Source organism: Chiloscyllium plagiosum, chromosome 32, assembly GCF_004010195.1.
Source record: "Chiloscyllium plagiosum isolate BGI_BamShark_2017 chromosome 32, ASM401019v2, whole genome shotgun sequence".
In the NCBI taxonomy this organism is placed as follows: Eukaryota; Metazoa; Chordata; class Chondrichthyes; order Orectolobiformes; family Hemiscylliidae; genus Chiloscyllium; species Chiloscyllium plagiosum.
Genome location: NC_057741.1, coordinates 7,067,395 through 7,077,475, shown reverse-complemented (window position 1 = coordinate 7,077,475; position 10,081 = coordinate 7,067,395).

The following is a 10,081-nucleotide window of genomic DNA, read 5'->3' as shown; positions in this document are numbered from 1 at the left end:
TTATCTTTGTCTACCATGTCTTTTCCTGTTACTTGAAGACTTTGATCAGATCCCCCTTTAATCTTCTAAATTCTTGAGAAAACAGCTTAATTTCTATTATCTCTCTTCCTAACTTAACCCCTGAAGTCTAGGAATCATTTCTGTAAACCTTGCTTTTCCCCCTCCAAGGCTTCCTATTCTCCTCTATATTCTTCCTAAGGTGTGACACTCAGAAATGTGCACAGTACTCCAAGTGAGGTCTAGCCCAGGTTTTGTATAAGTTCTGGTTCCTTATACTCCATTCCTCTAAATGCAAAGGCAGCATTCCATTAGCTTTCTTGACTATTTTCTAGACGTGTTCATGACATTTTAAAATTTATGTACCTGAACCCGCAAGTCGCTTTGCCCCTTCACTGTATTTATAATACAATAGAATACAGCACAGGAACAGGCCGTGAGGCCACCAAGCCTGTGCTGATTCCTAATCCTTATTTAAACTTGCTCCTTACTGCCCATGCAAAGTATCTAACCCTCACGTTCAGGATACATCCTGAACATTACTAAAGTGCCTGCTTCTATCACCTCCATTGGCAGTGTGTTCCAGTACCCACCGAACTCTGGGTGAAAAAAAAATTCCCTACACTCCTTCCCTAAACTTTCCTCATCTCACATTGAACCTGTGCCCTCTTGTAGTTGACCTTTCCATTCTGGGGAAAAAGCCTCTGACTTTCCACCTTATCAATCCTCTGGTAATTTTGTTGACCTCGATCCTCCATCTTCCCAGCGAAAACGATCTGAGTTTATTAATCTTCAGCTCATAACCTAAACCCTCCAGGCCAGGCAACATCTCAGTAAATTTTCTCTGCAACTTCTCCAAACAGTACTCTGGGTGGGGAGATTTCAATGTCCACCACCAAGAGTGGCTCAGCAGTAGTTCTATTGATTGAGCTGGTTGGATCCTAAAGGACATAACTGCCCGGTGAGATCTGAGACCGGTGGTGAAGAATTCAACAAGAAGGAAAAACATACTTGATCTGATGCTTACTTAAACTGCAGATGTGTCTGTCCATAACAGTATCGGTAAGAGCGACCACAGCACAGTCTTTGAGGAGATGAATTCCCACCTTCCCATTCAGAATATCCTCCAACATGTTATGTGGCACTATCATCATGCTAAATGGGACAGACTTTGAACAGATCTAGCAACTCAAGACTAGGCATCCATGAGGCACTGTGGCCTATCAACAACCATAGTCCAGCGCAATCTGTAACCTCATGGCCGTGCATAGTCCCCACGCAAGCATTATCAACAAGTCAGAGGATCAATCCTGATTCAACGGATAGTGCAGGAGGTCATGCCAGGAGCAGAACCAAGCCGATCTGAAAGTGAGGTGTTAACCTGGTGAAGCTATCAAACTGGAACTATTTGCATTCCAAACTGCATAAGCAGCAAGTGATAGAGCTAAGTGATTCCACAACCAACGGATCAAATCTAAGCTCTGCAGCCCTCCCACATCTGGGAGTGAATGTTGGTGGACATTTAAAACACCTCACTGGAGGAGGAGGCTCTACAAATATCCCCAATCTCAGTGATAGAAGAACTCAACACATCTATGCAAACGTCAAAGCAGAAGCATTCACGGAACTCTTTAGTGGGAAGTGCCAAGGGGATGGTTCATCTCGGCCTCCTCTAGTGATCCACTGAATCAATTTGATTCACTCCATGTAATATCAGGAAATGGTTTGAGGCACTGGATAGTGTAAAGGTTAAGGGTCCTGACAATATTCCAGCAATACTACTGAAGACTTGTGCTCTACAACTTGCCGTTCCCCCAGCCAAGCTCTCCTGTACAGTTGCAACATTGACATCTATCTGACCCTGTGGAAAATTGCCCAGGTATGTCCTGTACACAAAAGCAAGAAAACTCCAACTGGCCCAATTACCGCTCCCATCAGTCTACTCTCCATCATCAATAAAGTGAAGAAAGGTGTCATCAACAGTGCTATCAAGCAGCACCTGCTCAGCAATAACCTGCTTAGTGGTGCCCAGTTTGGCTTCTGCCAGGGCCACTCACAATAGCTTTGGTTCAAACGTGGGCAAAAGAGCTGACTTCCAGAAGTGACTGCCCTTGACGTCAAGGCTATATTCAACCAAATGTGCCATTAAGGAGTTTGAGCAAAACTGGAATCAATGGGCATTTGGAGTAATCTCTGGCATATAGAAAGATGATTGTTGGGGGCAGTTATCTCAGCTCTAGGACATCTCTGCGGGAGTTCCTTAGGATAGTGTATGAGACCCAACCATCAGCTGCTTCATCAAGACCTTCCCTCCATCATAAGGTCAGAACTGGGGATGTTTGCTGATGACGGCATAATGTTCAGCACCATTCATGACTCCTCAGACACTGAAGCGGTTTATGTTCAAATGCTACAAATTCTGGACAATATCCAGGCTTGGGCTGACAAGTGACAAGTAACATTGGCATCACACAAATACCAAGCAATGACCATTTCCAATAAGAGCCAATCTACATAGTGCCCTTAACATTCAATGGTGTTACCATCACTGAATTCCCCACTATCGACATCCTTGGGTTTACCAATGATCAGTAACTCAAATTGACTCACTACACATAAAAACACAATGGCTACAAGAGCAGGTCAGATACTGCAGTGAGTCACTCACCCTCTAACGCCCCAAAGCCTGTACACCATCTGCAATGCATGAGCCAGGAGTGTGATGGAATACTCCCTACTTACCTGCATCAGTGCAGCCCCAACCACACTCAAGAAGCATGATACCATCCTGTACAAAGCAGCCTGCTGGATTGGCATCACATCCACAAGCATCCACTCCCTCCTCCATCGAAGCTCAGTAGTAGCAGTGTGTACTTTCTAGAAGATGCGCTGCAGAAATTCACTAAACATCCTCAGACAGGACCTCCCAAATCCACAACGACTTCCATCGGGAGGGAAAAGGGTGGCAGATACCTGGGAACACCATCTCTTGCAAGCTTCCCCCCCCCGCCCAAGCAACTCACCATCCTGAGTTGGAAATATATTGTCTATCCTTCACTGTTACTGGGTCAAAATCCTGGAATTCCGTCCCTTAGGGCATTGTGGGTCAACCCACAGCAGGTAGACAGTAGCAGTTGAAGAAGGCAGCTCATCACCACCTTCTCAAAGGGCACCTGGGGTTGGGGAATAAATGCTGGCCCAGCCGGTAGCGCCCACATCTCAAGAGTGAATAAATAAAAGACGGATGTTTTACTTAGGTTAATTTAATTCAGTCCCTGTCCGTGATCTGTTATTAAGTTCCTCAGGACTTCCAGCAGGCTATCTTCTACTGTAAATACTAAAGCAAAGTAATTATTCAACATATCTGCGAGTTCCCCATAGCCATTGAAATATCCCTACTTTCAGTCTTTCATGTGCCAATACTGCTCCTGACCACCTACTTTCCTTATAAAATGTCATTATGTTGATTTTAAAGTCCTTTGCAAGTTTCCTTTCATAATCCCTTTAAGTAACCTCTTATTAGCTGATTTGAGGCTCTTTGCTGATCTTTTTATCTTTCCCATTCAACATTTTATTTGTATTTTTGCATTTTCCTTTAGTTTTATACTGAGCTTTTTAGTTGTCCATGGCTTTTTTTTGTGTGAAGTGGAGTTTTTTCCCTTTCAGGGGTATGAAACGGTTTTGTATTGTCATGTCTCTTTAAGTATCCTCCAATATTCATCAGTTGCTTTGTCCCTGAACAGATTTTCCCAGTTTCCTGTGGATAGTCTTGTCTCATCTCATTAAAGTTGATTAAAATCTTTGAATGCTGATTCATGTCGTTTGCTTACAAATGCTACATTGAACTCAATCATGTTATGATCACTATTTGTTGAATGTTCTTGCATAATTAGATTACTAATTAAATCTGGCTCATTGCTCATTACCAAATCCAAAATTGCTTGCCCGCTGTTGCATTCAGAAATAATGCAATAGGAAACTATCCTGGACACACACCAAAAATGCACCATTATTTCTGACAGCGATTGTGATGTATAATCTAATGAGAGACATTGACAAGGTAGACAGGAGGCAACTTTTCCCCTGGTGAAGGGATCAATGACCACCACGTACAGATTTAAACAGAGTGCCAAGATACTGGCACTTGCTGCCTACAAAGGTGGTAGAGACAGCAATTCCCACAGAATTTAAGAAGTATTTAGATGTGCACTTGCAATTACAAGGCATTCAAGGCTATGGGCCAAGTGTTGGAAAATGGGATTAGAATAGTTAGGTGGAAGAAGGGCTTATGCCCGAAACGTCGATTCCCCTGTTCCTTGGATGCTGCCTGACCTGCTGTGCTTTTCCAGCAACACATTTTTCAGCTCTGATCTCCAGCATCTGCAGCCCTCACTTTCTCTCAAAGATTAGAATAGTTAGGTGGTTGTTTTTCACTAGCATAGAGTCAGTGGGCTGAAGGTCCTTTTTCTCTGCTGTGGATGTCCGTGACTTTATGAATGGGTCAAGAGCTGAATGGGTCTGGTGCAACTCAAGCTCAAACAAGCCATTCAACATTTCAAAGAGAAGTTTATGATGATTTAACATGTGCATTTCCTTAGTGACTGCCTCACCCATAATGGTGCCATACGGAACCATCCCGATGGCTGCAGTGTTGCTGCTGAGCTTCAGTGCGGTAGGCTGTAGATGTCCTTGAGCTACTTTGCCCATAGGAGGACCAGCTTTGTATGACATGGGTGGTGGCAACCCCAGACAGGTAACAGCAGAGGCATTGGTGAAGTAGCAATGGTATCAGGCCAAATGCTGTCATTTTCGGAGAGGGCAAACAGCCCATGCTCCATGTTACTGTCAAGGAGCTGCGCCTGATGAAGGACTTATGCCTGAAAAGTTGACTCTCCTGTTCCTCGGATGCTTCCTGACCTGCTGTGCTTTTCCAGCACCACACTCTTGATGAGGAGCTGCATCTCAGCAATCCGAGTAATCTGCTGGAGAACAAACTACTGGAAGCTGGCAAGCCCTACTGGGCATTGGCATTTGCAGCCCTGTTGGATGAGCCTGCATGGTACTTGCTTGACATCAAGTTAACATGGCAGCACCTGAATCTTAACTTTCACTGCAGCACTCAGATATTTATTGATTTCTACTTGTGCTGCATTTGGAAGAAAATACGTATTCCCTTGCTTATCTGAAGTAAGGTAATAAATTGACTTGTCTTTTTTTGCATCTGAGACAAATGGCCATTTTAAATTTTAAACCTTAGCTTGAGCTGCAGGTTTCCCAGACTTAGCCCTTCTCTTATGTCTTTACTATGTAACATAATCATGCAAACAGCATTCTATTATCCTATCCATCTGCAAAATAATAAGGGAAGGTAAAGGTCACAAGTTTCAAATCAGACAATGAGATGCTTACCAGAGCAACAGTAACATAACTGAGTTGTGCTAAAATGGACCATGGAAGTTTGAGGACATGTTTGGGTAAGGATCACACTGATTAGACAGCCTGACTTTTGAAAGGTTGGAGAAAATTATTGCAGATGCTGGAACCTGTATCGAAAGCAATAAAAGCAGGAGATCACAATGGGTCAGCTCACATCCATGGAGAGAGAGGAAGCTAACATCTTGAATCTGGATGACACTTCATTTGAGTTGAAGAGAAGTGTGGAGGGGACTATGCTATCATTTGGAGGTGGGGGGGGTTGTTGGTGATGCTAGGTGTGGTGGGTATAGGGTGTTGGTGGAGGAAAGTTATTGATAGTTCAGATTAAGTGATCAGAATGCAAGAATGACACAGCAGTGGTGTATCTAACTACCAGACTTGAAAGGACATACAGTACCACTGGGAGGTGGGGAGGGGAGAGAGAACATTATCGCAGAATGTAACAAGCTCAAAGAAATGGAAGAAGTGGGAGTTGATTCCCTCAACATTAAGTCCAAAAGGCTGCAAAATGCCTAGTCTCAGGATGAGTTGTTGTTCCTCCAGTTTGTGCTGTGAGTCACTGGAACACTGCAGCATGCTGAGGACAGACATGTGGGTCATGCGGGCAAGATGCTGTGTTAAAATGATCAGCTACAGGAAGGTCAGGGTCCTTCTAGCATACAGACTGGTGGTGTTCCGCAAATCAGACACCCAGTCTGTGCTTGGTTTCTCCAATATAGAGTAGGCCATATTGGGTGCAGCCAATACAATAGACAAGATTGGAGGAGGTGAAAATGTGTTGCTGGAAAAGCGCAGCAGGTAAGGCAGCATCCAAGGAGCAGGAGAATCGATGTTTCGGGCATGAGCCCTTCAGGAGAATCAACATTTCGGGATTGGAGGAGGTACAGGTGCAATGCTACTTCACCTGGAAAGACCATTAGGCCCTTGGATGGTGAGCTGGGAAGAGGTAAAGGGGTGGGTGTTGCACCTTCTGCGGTTACATAGGAAGATGCTGTGGAAACTGGTGTGGCGTTGGTTTTTGTGGAATGGACTAGGGTGTCCCGGAGAGAACAATCCCTATGAAATGCAGACGGGGAGTAAGGGGAAGATGTGTTTGGTGGTGGCGTTCTGTTGGAGTTGTCTGAAATGGCGGAGAATGATATTTTGAACGCAGAGGCAGGTGGGATGAAAAGTCAGAACTGGGGGAACCCGATCACACTGTCATTAGTGATGGGAAGGGGCAAGGGCAGAAGCACAGGTGAGAGGTCAGATGCAATTGAGGGCCCTGTCATCTACTGTGGGTGGGAAACTGCATGGAAGAAGCAAGCCCATATCAGCAGTGCTGTTTTGGAAGATGGCATCATGAGATGAAATATAGGCGAAGGAACTGGCAGAATGGGATGGAGTCCTTGCAGGACATAAGGTGTGCTTTCAGATTAACGCTTACATTTTCCTTTGATACTGATAATTCAATGTCATTGTCTGCATCAAGGCGATAAAATTAAGTTGAAAAATGTGGGCCCTTTCTCTAAAGAGGTGGCATCTCTGATAACGGTTAATAATTATACAAGGTGGTTTACAGAATAAAACAACATAAACACATGGAAACTAAAAACATCATCCAGAATTTTGCAGGCCAGTGCTGGCCCAATCCAAAGGCAGGAGAGTTAGGTGAAACCCGCTCTTGCATGGTCTGGGGAGCCCTGACTGCATTTTACGGCTATCAGACAATTAATTGCCTAAAATCAGGCCTTCCAACCCTTTAAGAGACGAGGCTTCATCCTAAAAAGGTGCTAGCCAATTGGAAATCACCAGCAGCACCGCCAGAAGTGACGTCCATGTTGGAACTACACCCAGGCAAAAGCAGCCACCACAAAGAAGGAACCTAAGTAGATGGGTTTGGTTCACCAAGGGTTTTCGGATGGAAATGAAAGCAGTTGGGAGGCTGCGTGCTGGTGTCTCGGATTGGAAATATTGGTATTCTGGATTAGCTGGAAAGAAAGTTGGTGCAGATAGGGATTGGTAGGGAAGCAGAATTCAGTTTAGCTACAGTGAAAAATTATTGGGTTATGGGGGAAATTGGGGTGGAGTGGTGGCTGGTAGCAGTCTGTGTGTGATTTTAATATTGTGTTGCGTGGTACATTCTTGTTCTTTCTGGTTCTATACCCTCAGCTTTTGGATGATGTTTAAAGATACTGTGGGCCTTTTTAAAAACTCCTTGGGATATATACAGCTGTGAATGTTTAACATGAAAAATAAATGTACAGATGGCATTTGAAGGGTTGAGCAAGTGAGGTGCTTGCTGGTTCATGTGCTGTCTCTGAAACATTGGCTTGATCTGTATGCCTCCTGGTGTGTTCATTGTCCAACAGCTCTGCAAAAAATTGCTCCCGGCATATGATTCTCGCTGTCGAGGCTAACTTTTATTTGCCCCAATTGTCCCAAGGACAGTTAAGAGTCAACCATCTTGCCGTGAGTCTGGAGTCACGTATAAGCTAGATGAAGTAAGGATGGAGGATTTCCTTCCCTGAAGGACATAAGTGAACCAGATTTTGTTTAAAATGACAATTTTTACATCATCACCATTAGACCAGATGTTGTTGATTCAAATTTCACCACATACAAGGGTGTGATCCAGCCCAGGATTGTTCAGGATTACCATGACACATTACCACTGCACCATCAATTCTTGCTATGGAAAATATCTTTGGGAGATCAATCCAAATCATGGCCAACTAATTTTCTGGTGTTTCAATATTAGACCATTGTATTTTACACAATAATTTTTCACATTCAATCAACATCCAAAATGTACAGGCTGATTTATTAGCTCCACAGTCCTTTAGAGTCACCATATGAAACTAAAGCTAGCAACTTAAATATATCAGTCAAGATTCTTACCAGGTATAGTACCTCGAATGCAAAATTTGGATATTAATCGATTGAATCCAGGCATCAAGCATCTGAACCAATGATTCTTAAAGAGATCTGGTGCTAGAGGCTTCTCTAAAAACAGGACCAACTTTAATTTGTTTGGGCCCAGAATGCTATACTCCTGACAGCCAGTTGGGGATGTAAGATGCTAGAGCCAGTTCTTCCTTGAAATAGATTGATTCACAGAGTGAAAGATACTACAAGTATCTATCCCTTGACTCCACTCTACTCCTATATCAGTAAGAGCATCTTTCAAGCTGGTTAAACAACCAGCAATCAATGGTTTCCTCCTGTATGTACCATAGTTGAGAAAATAAACAGGGAAAAATAAAACTCCCACTGTAACTCTGCCAGTGTTTTTGACGTATTCCTGGGTTTGTTTGCGTTACATTAGATCCAGTGTAGAGAGTTGTCCCATGTTCCATCTTACCAGGTTGCATTTCGATGCCTCTTTTGTATTCTGTTTCTTTGGTGTCATTTGGTTAGTGCTGGACTGCAAGCTGGCATGGATGTGAGGTTTCACTGACCCTGAAGCCATTTAGGTGCAAGTAAAACCTCTCAGCATGCATATAGCCATTTGGTGAATAAAGGATGGACCTTGGCTTCCTCTTGATGAGAAAACCAATTAATACTCATTTTCCAAGCTCACATTTAAAGGATATGACAACCAAAAAGATGCACTCTTGACCGTATTGATAAAACCATAAGAAAAGGAGAAGATTCGTAGAAAAACAGTCAGTCAAAATTGTCTCTCATTTGAACTATTGACAATCTCATTTATAAATTAGGTTAGCGCAGAGTTCATTTAGAAATCTCATGAGATTTAAATAAATCCAGATTATCCATGAAACTCGAAACTCCCGTTTTAATTGATCTCTATGCAACCGTCTTCCAACCTTGAGGGCATAAACAGCCCAGGTAGACAATAACAAACGCAGCCATTTTCAATAGGTCCAATTGTATGTTAGAGACCTGTTGCTCTTTCCAGTTTCAGCGCATATATCAGAACATTTCCGAGATTTCAGGTGGATCCCCATCATTTTCAGTACATTAATTTTAATAAATGGAAGGTGGTGGAAGCAGGCCCACAATCATTGACTACTTCTTAAGTGTGTTTCACACTCAAAGTGCTGACCTGCTAGAAACAGCACAAAGTTTCTCTTTACATATTTAGAAGCAATTCTGAAATTCCTGTGGAAAGGAAGGAGGGAGTCTTCTTTCCAGGTGGAAGGCAAGTTCAAAGAAGAAATGTTGCAGTATGAAAAATCTTGTGCAAAGTTGAATATGTGGTTATTGATTGTAGCATGCTAATTGCATGAGAGTGCTGCTTTCTTAGAAAATGCAGAAGGGCAGCATCGTGGCTCAGTGGTTAGCACTGCTGTCTCACAGCGCCACGGATCCAGGTTTGATTCCAGCCTCAGGCGACTGTCTGTGTGGAGTTTGCATATTCGTCCCATGTCTGCGTGAGTTTTCTCTGGGTGTTCTTCCTTCCACTGACACCCTCCTTCGACTGATTGAACTGGTCCTCACTCTGAACAACTTCTCTTTCCAATCCTCCCACTTCCTCCAAACCAAAGGAGTAGCCATGGGCACCCGCATGGGCCCCCAGCTATGCCTGCCTCTTCGTAGGATATGTGGAACAGTCCATCTTCCGCAGCTACACTGGCACCACCCCCCACCTTTTCCTCCGCTACATCGATGACTGTATCGGAGCCGCCTCGTGCTCCCACGAGGA